The sequence below is a fragment of the Phaenicophaeus curvirostris genome, chromosome 1, assembly GCF_032191515.1.
Source record: "Phaenicophaeus curvirostris isolate KB17595 chromosome 1, BPBGC_Pcur_1.0, whole genome shotgun sequence".
In the NCBI taxonomy this organism is placed as follows: Eukaryota; Metazoa; Chordata; class Aves; order Cuculiformes; family Cuculidae; genus Phaenicophaeus; species Phaenicophaeus curvirostris.
The window spans coordinates 91,218,065-91,235,193 of record NC_091392.1 but is presented as its reverse complement, the minus strand read 5'-3'; the positions used below and the strand labels follow the sequence as shown (position 1 = coordinate 91,235,193).

At 41.8% G+C, this 17,129-nt stretch overlaps 1 protein-coding gene across 5 annotated transcripts in view; it reads left to right on the top strand.

Moving 5' to 3' along the window:
- CMSS1 (cms1 ribosomal small subunit homolog) overlaps positions 1-17,129 on the top strand; it is a 240,226-nt gene that overhangs the window by 158,334 nt on the left and 64,763 nt on the right. The gene's annotated exons all lie outside the window — the stretch shown is intronic.

Sequence of the window (17,129 nt, the reverse complement as noted above, 5' to 3'; positions counted from 1 at the left end):
ATTCTCCCTGTAGACCATTTACATAATCTCTTTCTGTCCTGTTGAGTCTTAGAATTTCTTTAAGAGATTTTTTTTTTCTTTTTTGGGGGCATATCTATAAAACCAGGGAGGTCTACCTTGTAATCCTGGGGCAGTTTTATTCCCTCAAAATATCAGTCTGCATCCACCCATGTAAGTCATCTTACTTTCATTCCTAATTTGTCTTAATATCTCTAGGTAAACAGGAGACTGCTATTTGATCTATCTTGAATTCTATTTAGAGTTACTCAACAGCTGCACAAAGCTGTTTTTCTTCATCCCGTGGTAAAGATAGCACCAAGTTAGGAGTGTGTAATGGGCCAGGCTTTTCACTTTTGCCAAGAAATGTGGTGTGGTGGCCTGAAGATGGAGATGTTCCTTGCTGCATTTGGTATGGATGCCTGAGACTACTTTGGTACTTCTGGCCCTTTAGAGTTGTCATTGTCCCACAGGGGCTTTTCTTTCCCAGCTTTCCTGACCTTCTACTGTGTGGCCTTGCAGATATTGTGTGATATACAGAGCAAATGTGGACAGTAAGCCTAAAAGATGGCAGAATGAAATGTAGCTAAGACATGTCTGATTTTCTTACTCCTTTGTCAGAGGCTGTTATGGATTTAACAGTTTTTCATAAGTAAAAAGTTGCCCTTCTAATCGTGTTTTGGTTTTTGTTTTCAATGAATGTTTCAAGGGAGATTTGCCATCTCGTGATTCAACCAGATATGCCATCTCTGGTTAGTTTGGGGATTATAATCTCAAGATTTGTGATTACAATAAGGTAGGATCCTCAGATTTATTCCATAGCTTGACATCCACTTATCCTGAAAATGAAGCTGTACTGAATAAAGTATTTGCATCAGCGTTTTCTTTCCAAGATGTGCAGCTTTGCTTTAAAGATAAATGTTTGCCACTGGGGCAGATAGTGTGCTACGTTTAAGTTCACTTTGCAAAATCTTTTTACTTGAGTGGGTCATGTAACTAGTTAACAAGAAATTATTAAGCTTTCACTTCCTCCACTCCCATTTCCTGTTTGGATGTTGAAAGGAAGCCCTGATTGCTAATTTGTGTTTAGCCAGCAACCTAGAGTGAACTTGATCCTCTGCATTTGCTTGGTGCTTGCTTATGCTGATGCTGCCTCTCTTAAGAGCGGACTCTCTTAAGAGTCTCACATTGTATTGTAAACAATCTGCTCTTCTTTCCGTGAATTCATAGCCTGCCTTCTGAGAACAGAGGTGACGCATGGCCTGCCAGTGCATGGGAGAGGGACAGCACTAGCATCTTAGATGCTGCAAGAGAGAAGGGAGTCTTGAGGAGTTTTTTTTCCAGTCTTGGTTGCCCAGGAGATGGCACTATGCAATAGAGGGACCTGTAGTGTTTGTGGGGTGGCTGGATTGTCATTGTTTGACACATGACAGATGAGTGAGGTTCTTGAGTTAGTAAGAGGAGAGTAACTTCTACTTCTTTTAGGATGCCTCAGCACTCTTTTCTGTGTGATCATCTTGTATATACTGTAGGCAGCTTGAGTTTCGATCTGCTTTGCACGCTTTTGTTATGAACTGACCTTTGTGCATACTCTACTCCTGGAGTCAGGATCAGAACTGGGTTTGTGGGTGAAGTTAACGAAGTGATGATACCTTTGGTGCAACCTTATTTCCAAGGCTTTTGTGCCTCGGAAAGGTGTCCTCCCTGATAATTCCCAAACCTACTGACAAAGGAGCCAACACAGAGAGGTATATGTGTATGTAGTATGTGCTAGAAAATTGGAAAATTTTGTGGAGCCTCTGTAGAGTACCTCTTTCTGTCCTGCAAGCAGTGTGTTATACTCCTGTTAGAGTACTCATTGTCTTGGTTTGGTGCTTGTGTATGAAACACAGAGCTTTATAAAGGAATCTCTTAGCCCACCTGCAAATGCCTGACCTGATTTGTGCTGCTAAGTGCAGGCCAGTGCAGCTGAGATAAATACAGAAAGTCTGCCTGGTCTTCCTTTTTTTCATACTGATAAGTTGAGACTGCTTCCATTTCTCCCTCCAGTAACCATCTGAGATTGGGAGCACATATGGATCTGTAGGGAATTCTGATTGATATACTACTTCACAAAATGTTAGACAAACTGATTAACATTATTTTAATTCTCCAAAAGGTGAAGAGAGGTAATACTTCCCTAATACAGAAGTGTCACAAATACATTTATAATGTACCTTAAAGCTAGAAATATTATGTGAAAGCTAAATACTTACGTTGTTATTAATCTAATCTTGAGTGGCCCATACATCCATAACAAAGGCTTCTTAGCAAACACATGCCCTTTGAAATAGCCTGACCCTTTCCACTTTTTCAGAGACATTAATAGTTTCCTGGCTCAGTGTTTTAGGAAATGTCGTCATGGTCTAGGGGAACCAATAAAAACATAAGTCACCTATTTTGTCTGATCATTTTATGCCAGGATATTTGAGGCAGGAAGCTGTGGAGGAGCAGGGGGGACTGCTCCATTTGTGTGGGTGAAAGATGTGAAAGTTTTAATAGCCTTTTAGTATAATTTTGCATATTAAGACTCTAGAACCATGTGAGAAATTGTATTTTTTCAGTTCACAGACAGGAGCTCTAGATAGTTTTAGCAACTAGTTAGCTAGTTTTTCCCCTTCCTAAGCCATTTGTTGCATCACTGCCTGTTGTCTTTGGAGAAGAGTATCTTGTTGGTTTCAGGCTTACGTTGTCCTCTAATGGAGGCAAGGGAGCCCTTAAGAAGGGCAGTGTCCTAAAGCAAATGTTGGTGAATGATTATGGAAATATGATTGGTGGGACAATGGCTTATTCGGTATAGTCAATGCAGACTATTTCGCCCTAGTAGCAAATGCAATTACTACTTAAATTAAGGAACTGCTGTATGAGATCTTGATACGAAGTATCCATCATCTTCCAACAGTCCTGGAAGACTGGGGAAGTCCCACTGGACTGGAGGCTGGCTAATGTTGTGCCCATCTACAAGAAGGGTCACAGGGAGGATCCAGGGAACTACAGGCCTGTCAGTCTGACCTCAGTGCCAGGGAAAAGTCATGGAACAGGTCATCTTGAGTGCTATCATGAAGCACATGCAAGAGAACCGGATGATCAGGCCCAGTCAACATGGGTTCACAAAAGGCAGGTCTTGCCAAACTAACCTGATCGCCTTCTATGACAAAGTGACTAGGCTGCTGGATGAGGGAAAGGCTGTGGATGTGGTCTTCCTGGACTTCAGTAAAGCCTTTGACACAGTTTCTCACAGCATTCTGCTTGGGAAACTGTCAGCCTCTGGCCTGGACAGGCGCACACTCTCCTGGGTGGAAAACTGGTTGGATGGCCGGGCCCAGAGAGTGGTGGGAAATGGTGTGAAATCCAGCTGGAGGCCAGTGACAAGTGGGGTTCCCCAGGGCTCAGTGCTGGGTCCAGCCCTGTTCAATGTCTTTATCAATGACTTGGATGAAGGCATCGAGTGCACCCTTAGCAAGTTTGCAGATGACACTAAGCTGGGTGGAAGTGTCGATCTGCTGGAGGGTAGGGAGGCTCTGCAAAGGGATCTGAACAGGCTGGACCGCTGGGCTGAGTCCAACGGCATGAGATTTAACAAGGCCAAGTGCCGGGTCCTGCACTTGGGGCACAACAACCCTGTGCAGCGCTATAGACTAGGAGAAGTCTGTCTAGAAAGCTGCCTGGAGGAGAGGGACCTGGGGGTGTTGGTTGACAGTGACTGAATATGAGCCAGCAGTGTGCCCAGGTGGCCAAGAAGGCCAATGGCATCTTGGCTTGTATCAGAAACGGTGTGACCAGCAGGTCCAGGGAGGTTATTCTCCCTCTGTACTCGGCACTGGTGAGACCGCTCCTCGAATCCTGTGTTCATTTCTGGGCCCCTCACCACAAGAAGGATGTTGAGGCTCTGGGGTGAGTCCAGAGAAGGGCAACAAAGCTGGTGAAGGGGCTGGAGAACAAGTCTTACGAGGAACGGCTGAGAGAGCTGGGGTTGTTTAGCCTGGAGAAGAGGAGACCTTCTTGCTCTGTATAGCTACCTGAAAGGAGGTTGTAGAGAGGAGGGTGCTGGCCTCTTCTCCCAAGTGACAGGGGACAGGACAAGAGGGAATGGCCTCGAGATCTGTCAGGGGAGGTTTAGGCTGGACATTAGGAAAAAATTTTTCACGGAAAGGGTCATTGGGCACTGGAACAGGCTTCCCAGGGAGGTGGTTGATTCACCTTCCCTGGAGGTGTTTAAGGCACGAGTGGACGAGGTGCTGAGGGGCATGGTTTAGTGTTTGGTAGGAATGGTTGGACTCGATGATCCGGTGGGTCTCTTCGTCGAGCATTGGGTGACACAATGTTTGTGTGTTGAGAACAGCGAAGTTAAGGCACTTTCTTTCCTGAAGTAACACTATCAGTGTCCCGAAGAAGCATATGCATTGTGCAGGATGCATAGGCGAAGGGGCGAGTAGAGCATGGCTGTTGGTGTTGCTCATCCCCACAACAAATTCAGAAAATAGTGCCCATTTCCAGTGCTCCTGCCAACCGCTCTAGGGCTTCTGAGTAAGCAGGGCTTCCTTTCTTCCCTGCTCTGATTTCTTCTCAGCCGAGGGAGTATAGGCCTCAGCAAAGGACAACTTTGACTTTCTCTCATCACTGCTTCTTGGATTGTTGGGGCTTATGGAAGGAAGAGCTTACATGCTTAGTTCAATCATTTGCAAATAGGAGCTTTCTGATTTTTATTATGTGCTTAAACTGTCATGAGCTGTGTATGTACCTGTACTTTGAGATAAATAGCCCACTCTCTCAACCAGCAGAAGAATCGTGACCTCTCCAAGAACCAGATTTAGAAACAACACTATGATTTTTAATCCTCAGCTTGCCCCCTGTTCTCCTTAAGGTTTTGATGGTAGCTGGAATCTCTTAATTGACTGTAGGAGTTTTAAAAAACAGTGAAACTCTCCTGAACAGTAACTAAAAAATCCCACCCAAAGAGTCTTAGTGAAATTGAAACCGTAGGTAATGTGAAGGCAAGCTATTCCTTATACTGTATTCATATTCTTATGTCCTAACATAGCAGTCATGTAAAAATGCTTCTGACCTGTTCTGTTAGGCTGAATACTCTGTGGCCTCGATGTTTACAACAGAAACAAGGAAAAGACCTCGTCTGCAAACATGTCCGTGCAGGGCCTAGAACACTTTTGGCTCTACGTGAGAAATAATAATAAGGCCAAAACCTTTCTGCCAGCTAGTGAAAAAAAAATGTTGTGCTTCACAGCTATGTCATTGGAGAATTATATTTCATTAGAGCTGATATTAAAAACCCTGATGTCAGTTGTGAAATGTGGCTGACTTCAAATGTGCAAAACACATAGGAATTTTTTCGTAATGTGTTGTCACTTTAGAAGTCTGACAGTCCTTGAGGTTCTCTCATAAAACTTTAAGCTCTCAGAAGGGGACAACCCCAAGTCTCCTTCCCCAAACTTTATAAACTTTGCTTCTACTAGCAAAAGACATTTTTATAAATTACGTGCAAGTAATATTTCCGTGCTTCAAACAGCAGCAGTTGTTAGTGCTTTCAGGTTGCGGAAGTGGATCAAGTGGTCATGAGAACAGCATGGAGCTACACTTAAATGACAGCTTTTTAAAAGTCAGTGGGCAGGGTGGGGAATAGCAGTTCCAACTATGACTAGTTATTAAATGCAAAAAAACATGCTATTTTGCCTTTTTGTCCTTCCTATTTGGTAGCTTACAGGTTTGCATTACTGGGAAGGTATACGTGCATAGCAGTTGCATTGCGTTGGTTCCAACAGGTCACTGAGCTGCAGAACAGTTTCCACCTTAATTGTGTTTTCACAAAATCCTGAGTACTTGTAAATCAAACTGTTTTCTGTCTTAATCATGGTAAAGACATGAAGGGTATATGCATGTGTCAGCTTTTCAAAGTTTCACATTTGTATGACTCTCTTAAAAAAGAAAAAAATTGAATTAGCTCTTGTTATTGCCTGCTAAACAATATTTAAATATCCAATGCAGTATGTGATTAAGTGTACTTTTGTTACAGTTAGATTTATTGTAGGAGATGGTAAATAGTACGTCATTCTAGGCAGGTTTTTCTGGTTTGGGTTTTTGCTCAGATGTGGCGAACTCGTGAACATACATATGTCATCATTTTCTAATAGAAAAACATATGGTTAAGCAAGCAAATCTAAACAGTTTGTCTCCTGAAGATGTACTAATGACTAAATGCGTGTCCTTTTCTGCTTGGGTATCTCCAACTCTGCAGTAACTGGAGTTTCATACTATGCTCTCCATTGAAACCTCCACTAGGCAGTAGCCAGGGTCTGCTACGTCCAGTCAGAAGCAACGGTGGTGCTGTTACCACCAAATACAATATAATGGCAGAGTTCACCTGTTTACTTTTTTTTTCCACATACTCTCCTATCATAATCTCCTGTCTTTGCATTGATTTCTCACCAGGTTTTTACTATCTTCAGGACTTTTCTCTCTTGATAGACAGTTGGAAAGCAAATCATGCAAGATGTTCTTTAGGAAGGATTCTCAAGTAAACATTGTAAAATTGTTCTTACAGGTCTATCCAATTGTGCATAGCACTTGATAAAAAATCACTGTAGTTGATGTAGAGTGGGAGTATTATGAAGTCTGCTCTGTGGACAGACAGGGCTGAAATGTCTGTTAATTCCTGACTGAGGAGATTCAGCTGCTTCATTTTGAATTTGTCAGCTGATTTGTGTGAGCAGGTCATCCTCTCATTGGTGAGGGAAGGGAGTGGGATGCTTGTGTAAGGGTTAGATTGGGCTGTGAGACCAGAGTCTAGTTAAGGAACTTTGTACTTATGGGGAGATTCCAAGCAGGGTGGAAACATGACTGTTTGGATTAGAAGTCCCTGAAGTATGCATCTGTTCAGTTTGTTAACTTCATGCACTCAGGGACTGAAAAATCAGGGACAAACCCAATGCTTTCTTTTTTTCTTTTCTTTTTTTTTTATTTTGGTGAAAATAGTAAAGGCATTGAAACACTGTTTGGAAACACAAAACATTCCCAGCTACGTGGTCAGCCAGATCTTGCTTGTTCCCTTATATGCAGTGTTCTTAATTGGAGAAAGTCGCTACTCTTTCAGGTCAGTGTATGTGTTTTCTCTTACAGTTGCCATGGCACTAGCAAGACAGATATGTTCTGTAGTTGTGTTTGTCCTCCTGCACTATGTGAATTTTTATTTTCAGCAATGTAATTGCAGCATATAGCGCTTGCAGTACTTTTCCATACCTCACCAAAGTTGCCCCTGTTGGAGTTACTGCACTCAATTATTTCTCGTATTTCTTATTGCAGTCTGTTTTACATGCCCATCATTGTGTCCGTTAGAGTTAGTAGCTCCTAGAGCCTTTGTGGTTTGGGTATTTTATAGATTAGTGGATAGGTTAGAGACATTAGGTCATGGTTGCAATCTTACACAAACATAAACCATAGAGCCTAATCTAGCAGGTTTTTATACAGCTCAATAAACTTGGCTGAGCTACAGCTTATCTTATAAGGAGGTGCCCGATATTGATTTAAAGGCTTCGGGTGATGGCGAATCTAACAAAGATTGACTATACAAGTCATACCTAATTAGTTGTTACTGAGCTCCGTCACTGTTAAAAAATATAGCTTTACTTTAAACAAGGTGCAGCAAAACACTGGCAACCGTAGCCAAAATCAATTACTTCTCTCTTATTTTTTTCCTCTCGTCTCCCTATAGGGAGATTTTCATCATCCTGGTAGAAATCAAATATCTCAGTACTTAAGCTTTTACTTTTTGGTATGACAGAAATAAGTTTAGAGAAGTCTGGAAGGTTTCCCAGTTTGGAGCATGTTGGAATATCTGGAAATGAGTCAAGTGTAGAGCAGCCCAAGGCACACTGACACCAGTGCTGAGCCCCACCTTTCCCCTGCTACATGTTCACGTTATTTTAATGAAACCTTCAGTTGATTCACTGAAAATAAGACAGTTTTGCTGACAGACCTTAGTCTGCTTACTACAGAACAAATTGTAGTGAGATGCTGGAAGTGTCTTAAGTCTAAAGGCTGTCTTACTATTACCTCCACATGCAGAATTCAGGTGGTATATGGTTTTGAAGGAAGCAAGAATGTTATAGCCATCCTTTTAAAGTAGGATTTTTCTGTTGCTATTTTATGCTTAGCCAGACCAAGTAAAACAAAGTAATTTGCCTTTGCATCTTTTTGCTTTGTTTTGGGTTTTTTTAATTTTGTTGTTAAAGTAGCATCACTATGAGTTGCTGGTGTCTTTCATGAAAGTCACTGGGAACACTGGAAATATGGATTGGTTTTGGAGGACAGTATGAAAAACAAAGAAGCCCATGATTACCGAAACAGGTTTGGCTGATGCTTAGTCAGCAGAGGGTTGTAGACTCGTTCATCAGTTTATTAGCAGTGGATGTAAGAAAAATGCAGAGGCATTATCTGCTGCTGCAGAATGCTGGATTTGAGAATAGCAAAATCTCAGTTGCCCCTTTCAGTTACAGCAATGACAGACCCATAGGTTGAATTGGAGGTGACACCAACTGACTGTCCTTCTCACAGTGTCACTAAAATTTAATCAGGGGAGAGGGAGACCCAAAACTCCCACTCCTTTGTTCAGTTTAAGTTTGCTCCTTGATGAACAGCGTTTAGGGACCTGTAAATTAAAAATAGTTTGAAACAGAACTGCTGCTTTCAATTATTTCCCTAACCTTTCTAACCTGAAGTCATCCCTTAATCATTTGGGCAGAGAAGTCTGAAATAACCCCTTTCTGCTTTGCCAACCAAAAGCTATTTAAGTAAGAGGGAGCTAGTTTTTTCTGTCATGCCTGTTCACAGTGGTATGCCCTCATGGGTTGTTTTCTTTTAAGGTATCATGAGATGAGCAGAAGAGGCTGTTTTTCCGTAGATACGTTTTCAACAGTTAAGTTCCTGAACTTGAGATGTTGGTTTTCTGAGCATCAATATCATCGACTGCCATTCAAGTTAGTAGAAACTTGACTTGACTAAGAGTAAGAATTGACCCAAACTCAGTCACAGTGGAGGCAGATGGGCTGGCATCCTTTTCTTGGATGAGCCACTTTTCATTGAACATGTAGTCTGAAGACTATTGCCATTGTTTTGTTCTTAATTTACCTGCAGTTCATAAGCCAGTTCTTGTACTTGGTAAGAACATGTGGTCTCGACCATGTTACGTCTTTCATGATTTGAGGTTTATTGCTGCTGTAAAATGCTTTCATAACAGCCTTCCTTCAACTGTTTAATCTGTATTTATTTAATGCTTATTAGTTTGAAAATTACATGCATCACAGACATTTCCTGACAAATTACGAAATGGACTTTCAATTAATCACTGTGTTTTTGTTAAGAAAAGGATCCTTCGTATTTGCCTCTGTTGTCTTTCCTTGGCCTGTGTATTTTTCTGGTGTGTTTTTTAAGTGATACACAATTAAATCAAGTGATATAGAAAACCAATAACTCAATTGACTTCAAGGGATGTACTGTGAACCGACTCTGTGTATGAAACAATACAATTATGTGCTGTCAGTTAAGAGGAAAGGTTGTAAACTAGCTGGAGACACTTGGGGCTGCTTCCTTCCAGGAACCTGCAGGTCAGCAAGGTAGCCCACAGTCATACAGGTAAGCCAGGTATCACAGAGTACCTGGAACCTGGGGGGCTAATGCAGTATAATGCTGCTGCTGCTTGTTTGCTTACATACAACTCTCAGTGTCCCCGTATTACCAGATCTTGCCCTCTGAACTGTATGTTAGACAAAACACCTTGCTTGATCCTAGTGGTATAGGTAGCATTTAGTACATGCATTATGTAAATTTTTAGCAGCGTCTGTAGTCAGTGGTGGAAACCAGAAAAGCATCAGACTGAAAGATGTTTTTGCTCTACAACTTCAAAGAAACACTAATGTCAACTCAGCTGAGCTCCCAGATTCACGTTTGGCAAAAGGCACATTACATAAGCAGCAGTAATTTTCACCACACTTGGAAAGAATTGGTCAAAACTCCTTACTATTCCCCACAAGTGCACCGGGCAGCTGCATGCAGTCCTTGGTCAGAAAGCAAAAATAGCTTTTGGCAGGAGTGGGATTGCCCATCCTGGCTCTGCATGCCTGTGTTGGCCAAGGAAGTCTGTCTGCTGCCCTGGCTGCCACTCCTTCTCTCCTCCCAGGGTAATGTGCTAGACTAGCTGAAAGGATCCCGTGCGTCAAACCCAGCTCATAAGCTCTGGGTTGGGCCAGGCTGAAGGTACCCTTGGTCAGGGAGAAAGTTAAATGAAAGTTATGGAGTTCTTTACCTGATAATAAATTAAAAGTTTAAAATTACCACAGAAAAATGCTTAGTGCTTTGTCTTCTAAAAGGAGGAGTACTGGGATTGGGAAATTCACCTTTGCTGGAATTTATTGTCATGCTTTCTGTGAGGATTGTTTGTTCTGATCTGAGTGGTTTCATTTGTGTTTCTAATACAGATGCCTTTCATTCTTCCTCTAAATTATACCAAGGAATAGGAAGAACAGATGTTCTGCTGGTGGGGCAGGGCATTTCAGTTGCCTTTTCACTCTTGCATGGGAAGATCTGCTAGGCTATGTGAGCACAGACAATGCAGATAGGGTCCCAGCAAGTCCCCTGTCCTAGTTTCATCCCAGGTTCCTCACAGGGGCCATCAGCCCACCAAAGGGCCCCCTCCACAGTCCCATAGGAGTATAGGGGCACAACGGCAGGTAGGAAACCAAACTGGGAGGAAGGGATGCCCAGTCTAGACCCTTCCTAGAGCTGTCCCAGGAGAGCATCAGTCTCAGGGTCGGTCCGCCTTTTTGACTGAGGGGTGTTGTGCTGCTGAGGTGTACAGCACGCATGATGGGATGCAGGGGAAGAGCACTCTGGGACTGCATAGGATTTATGGTGGGATGTGAAGGGAGGCATTTAGGTGATTTGGGAAGGAAGGGATGTCAAACAGGCAAATTATGTCTAAATACTTTGCTGGTATGCTTGCTTGTCAATGCCCTGTGCTGGACAAAACAGACTGAGCTGTTGTCTTACTCTGTTCCTTTCTACATCTTTCCTGGGTGAATGAGACTCAATTCTGTGTGTCTAACTGTGGGGTCTGAATACAAGAACTGCAGTGCAGCAGCTGGAGCAAATGAGGTTCTGGCTGCCAGCAGCTGACTGGGACTGTGGGTCGCCAGCACCTGGGGACATTCAAGTGAGCGAAACCAAGTGCCAAACGCTGGGGTGGGACTAGAGGCCAGAGACCTGTGCATCCCTGGTGCAGCACCCAGAGGGAGCACGGGTGTGCAGCTGACTGCGGGTGTGCAGTAGCGAACATCAGGCCAACGAGTACATGGAGCGGTCTGGGAGGCACATACAAGAGCAAGGTTGTCCCAGGCAGCTCTAGAGGCGTGTGTGATCGTGTGTGCCAGCACCTACACAGGGCAGTAACCTTGAGAGCTGGAGTATCCAGGTTCCAGCAACTTGGGGGACTGGGCTCCAGGGGTAGCTAGTGGGCAGGCTGAGCGTCTGAGCCCAGCTGCTGAAGGGATCTGTATTGTCTGTGTGTGTAGGCATGTGTATGTGTGCATATATATATGCACAGACACATATAATAGGTATATGTGTATATATATAAAAATATATATATTCTCACCAGCAGACATCTTCCTTTTCAGCTGGAGAAGGGCCATGTGATACCTGTGTGGCTGACTGTATATAGCTGTGTGTGTGCGGTGTGAGCAGGTGCTCTGAGGGTGTTTGTGCTTACTGAAGATACATATTCAGCCTGGCTACTGGTTGCATCCAGGAGTGTGGAGCTGCAGCAGCCTTGTCTCTTTGGGGCTGTCAGATTGGGCCTGTTCTCCCAATTCACCTAATAAGATCCACCTGAAATCATATAGACCATAAACATATTAACAGAAGGATGTTAGAGACTGGTAACCATGTATGTTTTTAGATTTTGTAATGGTACTGGGTGAGCAGCTGGAGCTTGAGCTAGAAGTATTGATAGAAAGGCAGTGAAGAAAGTGATATGAGCAAACTGACTTTTCTAAGCATTGATGTTTAAGTGGTTATGTCCTATTGTGCTTCCTTTTAACCTTTTAATTCTGCCTGTGGAAGGGTGGCCTTTGGCATCCTTTTCAATCCCACATGCCTTCACGTTTTAGCTGTTCCTTATAATGCTGTAACCCATGTCTAAAATAATTTGATAAGAGAATTAGTAACATTAGAACACAACTTCCACCTCTTGATGGACGTGTTTAGAACAATTAATTGCAGAAGATGCAAATACTATCTGTCTATGAATTCCAAAGATTGTCTAAAAATTAATCTTTAAAAAAATGGTGCTTATTTTGCAGCTGGATGCAACCTGCTCTTTCCTTGATTGTTAGCCAATTTGGCTTGTTAGAATTTGCCCAGTGGCTAGTTTTTACTCACCACTGCTCTTGTAAAAACATCTGTTAGTCATGGTTACTTCTCTTTGAATTTTAAAATCTTGCTAATTTGGATGACCCACGTGCCACACGTTTTTTAAAAGTTAAAACCAAAAGCAGCTCCCTTACCCTAAAACAAGTTTCTCACTTTACTTTCCCTCCATTTGAAAAACTTCTTGTAGTTAAATTATAAAAAAAGACAGAAAAAAGACTTGCATGAAGAAAATAGACACTTATTTGAGTGTCACCAAAGGGGAAATCTGGAGATGCAGAAACAATTTAGGTTAGGATTTGGACAAGCTAGGAGCAGTTGAAGATGGACAATTTCATGTCTTCTAGTGGGTGGAAGTGGCCAAGACTTAAGTTTTATGTCTTTAGCAGAAGACAGCATCTTGAAGAACTGTATGGAGGACGGAATATGGAAGCAGGAGGGCTTTCATCTTAGGAGAAAGAAGCATTGTTCATAAAGCAGTGAGTCTGCAGCATTGATTTTAATGCCTAACCAGGTGAATTCACCTGTGCTTGCTTGCTGAGGTCAGATCAGGTGACTGTATCTTATGATAACACATATTTTTTAGGGGTTTGTGTAATCTCCTGTGTGAGAAACCTTTAATGTAGTTCTATGTGTTTCGTAATATACCATCAGGCACTGCTGTTAAATTTGGCTGCTGCTTTTGAAGGATGTTGATGATGGATTGCCTGGAGTCTGTGAGCCGTGACCTCTGGAATAGTGTCAGTTTGAAGTCTGTTTTTATGGGTATACTAAAACTACTAAATCTGGTAACAAGCAGAGTGTGAGATCCCATCATTTGACGCACTGGCTGTGTGAAGACCTCTTTCTCATCATGCTACTCTTTGCAGCATTTGTTTTCATTCTAGCTATGGAAGCTGGATTTGGAACATCGTTTTCATAGGAACTGAGAAATCCCTTGAGAGGAAGGCTGCAACATCTTATTTAAGGGTTAACTCCTTGTTATGTTATCAACTCTCATTTGATTCTGATGACTATCTGGGTTTTGGGTTAGCAAGACCTCAGCTTCTCCCAACACCTTCTGATGCATCAAGTGTTTGTGAAAAGTATGAGTGCAGAGTAACAGCTGATTTAATTGCAATGCTGCTCAGTAACCTTGCATCTGCTTTTACAGAAATCCAGCCACTAGGGTTTTTTTTTTAAAGAATAATATGGCATGTATGTGCTTCAGCTTATTTTTACATATGCTTAGTTTGATTAATGTTGTAGTTTTTTCTGGTCATCTTTTCCCAGTTTGCCTGCATAATTCAGAGTTGACTTGAGACAGTTCTGGGCTTTTGTGAACACAGACTATTATCAAAATTAAACCATGCAGTACATCTGATAGGGGCAAGTCCTGAACTTTTCTTCATACCCCACCTGAACTCTTCTGCTCTTCTGCCTTTGGTGTGTTAAAACCTGAGAAACTATAAACTCACTAGTGTTTTTTTAGTGTGCATTTGATGTTAGTGGTCTCTCTACAAAAAAGAGACAGGTCAATGCTGAACTAGAAAAACTCAGTTTTCAGAGCCAATAATCAAGTGTTGTACTATGGAAAAGCCATGGAAAGAAACATCAAATTAAATATTTACGTCGTTTGGAAGCAAATAACTATTCAAATCTGTAATAAAATATCATAAATTCTGTAACTATAGCTATAGAATTATTAAAATATTTATATTTTATGGATGTGTATAAGGCCTTTTGAGGCAATTACAGCCACACACAGGAATTTAGGAATTCATTTAGTTTCATGTGTGAGCTTTGAGTCTTTCAATACAAGAAAGTTAGCTGCTCAGCAAGATGACCACCAGCTGGTGGCTGCCAACAGATGTGTAGTCTATAGGCTTTGTTATCAAATGCACCTTACTTTAGCCAAAGTCAAGGGTACTACCACTCATTTTGATTTTGAGTGCTGCATAGGAAGTGGTGGGGTTAGATTTTCTCTCAAGAAGAATGCTTAGTCCTTGAGAAGTTAAAGAAATACAAGTCTGGTTGTAGTCTGAAAAGAAACTTGAAACACAGCAGCATTTTACTTGACGTTGCTACATTTTATTAGTTTCCTTAATTTGTTAACCATGTGCTTTTATTCCCACCAACCCTGCAGCATTTGGGTGAAAAGGCCTTGCTGAACTAATTGTTGCAATATGAGAGGTGTTAGTTAAGAAGGGTGAGATTTGGATGTCAGGTACGTTTCATGTTTCTGCACTCATTTGGAGATTATACGGTTGTGAAAGTGATGAGGAAAAACAGTCATGAAATTTGTTTGTCTTAATTCCTTCAAGTTCATACCTAGTGTGGAGACTAAGCATGTATTACAAATAGTCACAGGTAGTGTATGTTTGTTAGGTTTCTAACAGACATGGCATTTTCACTACCTTATGGAAGTCCTACTCCCTTTCCTGTCAGCCAGTGTTTTACCTGGTAATTTGAGAGTGTCTTGTTTATTCCCTTCCATGTCTTACACATTTTGCCTTCCTTGTTTACCTTTGTCACATGAAAACATAGCAGAGCCAGCTGTGTGTTTAGCAGAAGGCACGTGAGCATCACTTGACCATCTTCTAGCCTACTCTGAGACACGTTATTCAGGAATGAAGAAATCCTTGGTAATGTCTAGACCAGTCAAACATTTTCATAGTTAATAAATTACAGTCTGTACTTAAAAATCAGTCTTTGGTGAGATTAAACTCGGATCTTTCCATGTGTATCAGGGACTTTATTTGAGACTTTTTTGCTTCATGGTTCTACTTTTTTTTATTCATTTTAAACTGTCCTCAGAGACTTTTAAAATCTCTAACTGTACCTCCTGGGGGCAGAGAGATGCATTCATGGAGCCATGTCAGATAAGCTGGAGACTGTATAGTTTGGTGAGTAAGATGCTTATAATTCCAGCAGATGTGTAAGCACTTAACTTTTCTTTCCTTAAGTTGTAACTTTTTGAGGTTGTTTTCCCCTCTTTTTCCATGCTAAAGCAAATGCAGTTCTTTTGTTGGTTTGGGGTTTTGGGTGGCTTTTTTTTGTTTGGTTCATTTTTTCTGTTTTTTAATAACGCTTGTTAGGTATCAGTATTTCCTCTGAGGAGTTAAGAAATAATATATAAATTATATGTGTAGATCTGAAGTGCTGCTTTATATTTTGGGGAAGCAAGACTGACATAGTAGTTTTTCCTCTAAACAACTAAGCTGGCCACAGAATTTGTGATTTCACCTTCTTTGTGAGAAGTGGAAGGCTTGGGGAAGAGTGACTGGAAAGCTGCCTGGCAGAGAGGGACCTGGGAGTGTTGGTTGACAGCCAACTGCATGTGAGCCAGCCCAATTGGCCAAGAAGTCCATGGAATCCTGGCTTGTATCAGAAATGGCGTGACCAGCAGGACTAGTACTCAGTGCTGGTGAGGCCACACCTCAAAACCTGCATTTGGTTTTGGTCCCCTCACTACAAGACAGACACTGAGTTCCTGGAGAGTGTCCAGAGAAGGGCAACGAAGCTAGTGAAGGGACTGGAGAACAAGTCTTAAGAGCAGTAGCTGAGGGAACTGGGGTTGTTTAGTCTGGAGAAGAGGAGGCTGAGGGGAGATCTTATTGCTCTCTAGGACTTTCTGAAAGGAGGTTGTAGTGGGGTGGGTTTTGGTCTCTTTTCCCAAATGACAGGTGATAGGAGGAGAGTAAACGGCCTCAAGCTGCTCCAGGGGAGGTTCAGATTGGTTATCAAGAAAAAAATTCTTCACCTAAAGGGTTATCAAGCACTGGCAGTGGCAACCCAGGGAGGTGGTTGAGTCACCATCCCTGGAGGTATTTGAAAGATGGGTAGAGGGAGTACTTAGGGTTATGATTTAGCAGTGGACAGGTACAGTTAGACTTGATGATCTCAAAGGTCTTTTCCAACCTAGCAATTCTATGATTCTGTGTCTACTGCATGTGATGAGTTTTATATGTGTGCAGTGTTTTATGATGTTAATACCTGCTTGTAAAGTACCAGGAGAGCGGGAAGATGGAATACTTTGTAGGAATTACTGAATTACTTTGTGAAATTTTAATTTTGGAAGCTTATTTTCAGCATTAGGTGCTTGTGAAAATGTTGCAGAATGCGTTACCTTAGTACATCAGCAGTGAAATATTAATTCAGATGTTTCTACAAAGGACACAACTTTATCTTTGATGTTTCTCATGAGTCTGCGTTGCCCATTTGAAAAGGGCTTTATGGGCAAAATTAGAGCAAGATTCTGACTTCTGGCATTGCTGAAATACTGGGAAGTGGGTCAGGCATTCTGTCAGTGTAATAGCCAAAGCAAGCAATTGGTTAATAATTCAGCCCTTCCACTTTTGGCCTTAATTAAGAGAGTAGAATTGATGGACATGTTAATTATTCTGCTACATTTTTTCCAAAAGTAAAATTCCCAAATTACAGTAATTTCGTGGAAGTATTGCGACAATGCTTTTTAATCAGAGATCTTAATAGTAGGAGGATGAAAATGACTATCTGTAGTGAGAATGCATGACAGACCACCAAATATCAAGAAATATCCATAATAGGAATTTTGGTTTATAGTCTTTTTAGTTTGAAGCCAGCGAATCTGACAATCCTGTTACACAACATACTTAAGCACTTCGCTAAGTTTTGATTGCTAGACTCCCCAAGGAGTTTCA